General features: G+C 45.5%; 1 pseudogene; it reads right to left on the bottom strand.

Annotated features, from left to right (window-relative positions):
* Nucleotides 1-1187: 1187 nt before the first annotated feature.
* On the bottom strand, nucleotides 1188-5049 carry LOC149856523 (syncytin-2-like; annotated as a pseudogene).
* Between the last annotated feature and the right edge of the window lie 952 nt (nucleotides 5050-6001).

Raw genomic sequence — 6001 nt, 5'->3', positions numbered from 1 at the left:
GTTCCTGGTCACATAGCTCATATTTCACAGCCCTGAAGACTGTTTTTAACAGTGCCCTTATAGCCCACAATGAAAATCTACTACAAGAACACATGGCTCACCTCCCAAAAGCTTGCCAGGCATTTGCTCTCACCATCAGCTTAAAGAAAGCAGTTGTGCTAGGACAGAGAGTTCCACAAGATCCATCAATCTCTCTTAATGAGAACCAGCTGGAACTAGTCCAAAAGTTCAGCTACCTAGTAAGGCTGTGCAAAGCTTCAGTCCTCAATTCAATTCAGCAGAGATGCGGCCTGATTCGGTGGTTGAATCTCCAAATCTGAATTGAATCAGAGGACCCTTTACTCTTTTCAAATCAAATCAGAACCGTCCAAATTGATTCAGAGAGATTCAGCAATTCAGGCATAGACACAGCTTTAGATGTTTTTTCTACATATCTCAAGGTACCAGGCAGCTTGCAATACTGTGATGCTGGGGTGCATGGAGTGTGCCACAGAAGTCCAGTTGGGAAGTGAATGGGACTGAGCCCCCTGCCCATGTTGGGGCATCCTGCACCATGTGCCAGCTGGCACCTGCAGTCTAGCCTGGCCAGGTGCTGTTCTGATCCCCTCCACCCCTAAGTGGCAGTACCCACTCCTGGCATGCCAAGCAGCATCCAGCAGAGCTGTTCCCAATGTGCTGCATCCCCTTCTCCTGCCCCGCACCACTCCTGGCAGGAGGGTGGGCAGCTTCAGCTGGGCAGCTCCTGCCCAGCATAAGGGCTGTGGCTTCAGCTCCTGGCCACCTTCCAGGAGCCGGAGCTGGAGTCCTGCAAGCTGGGGCAGCACCCGGTGAGCACCGGGACTTTTTTTAAAGGGCTAGGAGCTGAGGTGGGTGGGGGCAGCCATGGGAAGGCTGGAAGAGTGGAGGTGGGTCAGAGGGACTGGCAGGTGTCCCCCCATGGTCCCCTTCCCCTTCCCCCATTCTTAGTACTTACCAGCTTGGAGTCAGCTGCAGCTCCCTAATGTAGCCATCATCAAAGCTCTCCAAATCATCAAAGCTCTCCGAATGTTTTCCAAAGATTTGGAGAGCTTTGAATCAATTCGGACCATTAAATTGGTCCCGTGATTCAACTCAGATTTGCATATTCAGCTACCAAGTCAGGCTGAATCTCCTCCAAATCGAATCACCACCCGAAGCTTCACACAGCCCTAGTTGGCAGTGTGTATCAAGGACAGCAAGGCATTCTGGAATTCTAGTTCACTGTTGCTGAAAGGAAGATTCACCCCGTTATTTTTTGCCCAAATCAGACTCTGTTTTTGTCTTTTCACCATTGGCTTCAGCAGCAAAAAAATGGGAAAAATTTCCCTTCTAGCAGCTGAAAACTCCACTGCTGCTCTACAGAACTCACTTATCTGCCCCCCACAATCTCTAAGCTGTCAGCCTGTTTCCAGCCCCAAGCTCCCAGGTTTCACCTTAACTTTCCCCCAAGTATCCCAGGTACCCCAAGCACACACATACACACTGTACCATCCAAGATAAGTACTTACCTGTGTTTATGTGTAGATGGGTTGTATGTGTGTGAACTGGGGGGGGGGTGTGCATGTCATTGTGTGCATGATATACGAATTACTGTGTATGTGTACTGAGTGTGAAGGCATGGACAACTGATTTTTGTCTAACTTTTGGGGTGCATAGTGTATTTGTTTGAATGGGTGATAGGTATGCATGTGTCGAGGCTGGTTTGGATGTGTATGTGCCTGAGCTGGTAGTGTGTGTGTATATACAACTAATTGATTTGTGTGTTTGTATATATGCAATTGTGTCACAACCTCCTGTCTAACAGCACAATATTGAGATCCTGAGAGTTGGCCTGACCCAACAGGGCAACATGACCAACTGTAGAATTGAACAGCCGTTGGTACAAGCTATGGGTTACACTCCACACTTTATTTTTTATGTTTTCCAGTTATAATGATCATATAATACCCCATACTACCTAGCCATTCTTGGTAATGGCTGTCTTCTGTTTCATAGACTTGTAAACAATTTTTAGCTCTAGCTAAAAACTTTAGCTCAGGTGTGGTAATATAAACACAGGTGTGGAAATGACTGACACTGAAGTGTTGAAGGCACTGCACTGTCAAGATGCTCAAGAAGGTTAGATTTTGTTTTATGAACCTGAGCAAGAGACATGTATAACTACTATGGGACTAATAACACAAACTCTTTTGACTATTTTTTGCCAGTTTGTTGTGTTTTTGTAAAATTTAATATATTATCTAGCTGACAAGTACATGTTCCATAGTTACTAAAGCTTCTAGTTTCTCTTAACTGGCAAAAAATATGTTGCGCTGCATGAGATGATGCACCACACCATCTGCACCCTTCCCTTTTCAAAATCCTAGATGTGCCCATACATGTAGGTGTTAGCACACCTAACGTTGCTAATATTGCATGGCACTCTGTGTAACCCTTAAAAGGATCTCATGGCACCAGTTGAGAATCACTGTTCTGGTTGGTCTCCCTTTCTCACCAGCACCCTCCGCCATGAATGCTGCATGCCTCTGCAGGCTGTGGGGAGCACAGTGAGCTCCCACAACCAGCAGCAGTGGCGTTGGTGGTGGGAGCATGGTGGTGGCGAGTGATGAGCTCCTGCAGGTGGCTGCAGCACTGTCAGTGGCAGGCGGGGAGTGGCAAGTGCCAACTGGTAGTCGGCGACCACCAGCAGATGCTGCAGGCAGTGGCGATCACAGACCACCCATAGATGCCACCAGCAGTGTCAGCAGAGAGAGAGGGGGAGTGACGAGCGGCAACTACCTGCAGGCACCACCAGCAGTATCAGTGGTGTCTTTTTGCAGGAGATGCACTGCCATGCTCAGGGGGTGCTCATGCACCCATGTGCTCCCCCTACACATCACCAACACCCTGCTCCCAAAAATCCAGTTGGTAATGCATGAGGTTTTGGAACAACTAATGTGTACTGCCATGACATACCCCAAGAGCAATTTACTAATTTCTAAAACTCTCATTTATTGAATGTAGATTATTGTCTGTGATGATATTCTAAAATTATATTAGGCAAGGTCCTCAGTAGGAGAGAATAATAATTATATATTTTCAGTACTTTTAATGCTTTCTTCTTTTTCATGCTACCCCACCATCGTGATGCATAAAAAAGCAACTAGCATTTAAATTATGCATCAGTGGTGGAGTTTTATTCTTGATTCATGACTGGTAAGGTGACATTAGTCGATGTTGATGTCTATGTCGATTTACATCCAAATAAGCATTTATCGACCTTGCAAATGTCAAACCTGCACTGAGGCACAGCACTGGGAAGTTCTTAAGCAGACACTCTCCTCTGGACCAACAGGTCAACACTTAGGATGGGTTTTTTTATGGCAGAACTTTTAAGGCGTCTAAAGAAATAACTGGTCAAGAAAATAAATGATAATATTGAAAAGTAAACTTGGTAAGAATAGTCAGATCAGAACTGCTGATTTTTTTAAATAAATATCAATGTACATATAGAAAACAGATTTAATGTTTTCCTAGCATTAATATAATGGGATGACACTCTAGCAGTTAGGGTGCCAGCCTTGGATTCATGACTCTGAGCAATCTGCATATTGGTTTCTCCTTGTAGTATTTTGGTTTTCTTTCATAATGCTCCTCCCCTCCGCCCAGAACCATTTCTGCTCATCTTTCACAGAGAAAAGTCAAGAACATGAGTTTTAGGTAAGACATATATTAGCTTCACCATGTTTTTTGTAATGATAGAACTATGTTTTCCTCTTTGGTTTCACGTGAACTAGCTTTAGGTTTTAAGCATCAAATGAACATCCACTGATGTGGAAATCACAACAGGATCACTGCTTGGCTAACAGAGCGCTTTACTTTATTTTACATGGCCACGGGAGAAGAAGCAAGGGCAGCTAAGTCTCTGCAGCTGTGGAGTCCAGACTCTGTTATATACTTGTGAGGAAAAGATACACAGAAGTCTCTCCCTTAATACATTCTTGGCAGTCTGACAATAAATCACCGTGTTTTCCCTAGCTGTCTCCCGATAAGTGTTATCTCAAGGCCCCTTTGTTTTTCGGCCTTTACTTGTGCTCCTTATTATGGCTTAACTTTATTTTTGCCTGCCCCAGTGCTTTTCCCCGTCATCTCCCCCCTTGTAAGCACTTGTGCTTACATCTTTATATTCATAAGACCTTTGCCATTTTCTTGACGCGCATGCTCGTAGGCCACTTCTCTGAGCATCATTATCTGTAACTCAGTTACAGACAACCTAGAAACACTTTGGGTGGTTTTTGCTAAGCAAAGGCCTGAACAGCACAAAATCATTTGGATAATAATAAAAAGAGCAAAAAGGCATAATACACTTATAATACACCACTTCAATAGGGATTTCACCCATCCCCCTATACTTGGCAGCCAACCCCACCAGTCAAAGAATTTCTGTTCAGCAACAGCATGAATCACCTGCAACTGCTTTCTTATGGTGCGGAGATCCCCCTGCACTCTATTCAAGTGCAGCATGTGTGGTTTACAACCACACATACCCCCCTTGGGTGGCTAGGAGATAGTCCAGGGCTATACAATTTTCAACAGCTACTTGCCCCACCTGGGTAATCTCATCATTGAGAGCTCCCAAAGCATCAGCATTAGCATTGATAAAGTTCTCCATGACTCCCAAAATATTTATAATGGCTTTTCTAATTCAGCTACCCCTAGCCAAGGGAGGAAGGCCCTGATAAATTGGTGAAACCCCTTGTGTTGGAGAACCATCAGGTTTTCAACCACATGCCGATGTCTGGGCAAGCCAGGTGGGAAGTTAGACATTTCATGCCAAGAGAGGCTAGAGTGCAAGTCAAATGTCAGGATGACTCTGCCCAAGGTACAGGTGCCAACCCAATTCCACGGTAAAGTCTTATGGGCGTCATCCCCACATAGCCAGTACAAACCGGGAGCTGCTGCAGTACTAAGATCCCTACAGGGTGTGTTGCCCTCTCGACATTTTTGATTGACCTGTAGGGTGTAGGAAGGGGCATGTTGGCTTTCCACCATTCTGGGATGAGATATTGATTGGTTACAGGAAACAGGACCTAGCACCACATAAAAATCAGAGCCATCAAGCATGTTGCAAAAATAGGACTGGACCTCTCCTGACACTTTCCCCCTTTTCTCAGTCCATGGCCAGGTGAAGGTCACCTTGCATCTGGGGTAATGCCCTACAAAGCAGCCAGCCTGCCCCGTCCTTCCTGTCCCATTAAACTTATAACAGAGGGCCGCTTCCAGCCCTGAGGACAATTTTCAACTGTTTCGAGCCACTTTCCACCACATAGATATTGACAGTTGGTTTCTGCTAGACCCCCCCCGTCAGGAAAACCTGACAAAGCTGGTATTGGAGTCAGTTCCCCAAACCTCAAGGGGGATCAGCACCCCAAACATTGGGATTCCCTTGGTCGGGTGCGTGGGCCCATGTATACATACCCAGCAATTTGTAAGGTTTCCTGCATGAGCAATGCTCTGTCTCAGGAATACAACACTGTTTTCTTCCCATGCCCCAACTGGAACCCTTAGCAAGAGGCAAAGCAAAAGAACGGACAACATCTTAGGGCCTGCCCAAGCACTGTTCCAACCCAGCTATCACTTGGAACTCTGAGGAACTTTCTTTGACTAAAACTTCGGTCTCCAGCACACTACTAACAACACAACATTCATCACAAAAATACAAAACAGCGTCACTCCCTGGGGAGTTTCTAAACCTAAGTAATTATCTGCAATTTTCCCACAGGTTAGTGCTATTCACACTAATATTACTAAAGTATATTAGTGCACAGAACTAAAGTTCATAGCTTCAAATGAAGCTCGGCTAGCCAGGTAGGCTATCTTCGAGACTTCGTCATCTGATCTTCACTCACAGGAACCTTCTGGATCTTCAGGGAGGTATCACAGGTGAGAGCAACCATCCACCCTCTTGGGGCAGATACTTTTTTTGCAGTGGGAGGTATGGATC

Source organism: Crocodylus siamensis, chromosome 10 (assembly GCF_052110815.1).
Source record: "Crocodylus siamensis isolate JL-2025a chromosome 10, ASM5211081v1, whole genome shotgun sequence".
Classification (NCBI taxonomy): Eukaryota; Metazoa; Chordata; order Crocodylia; family Crocodylidae; genus Crocodylus; species Crocodylus siamensis.
The sequence above is the reverse complement of the archived record's forward strand: the minus strand, read 5'-3'. Positions and strand labels throughout refer to the sequence as shown.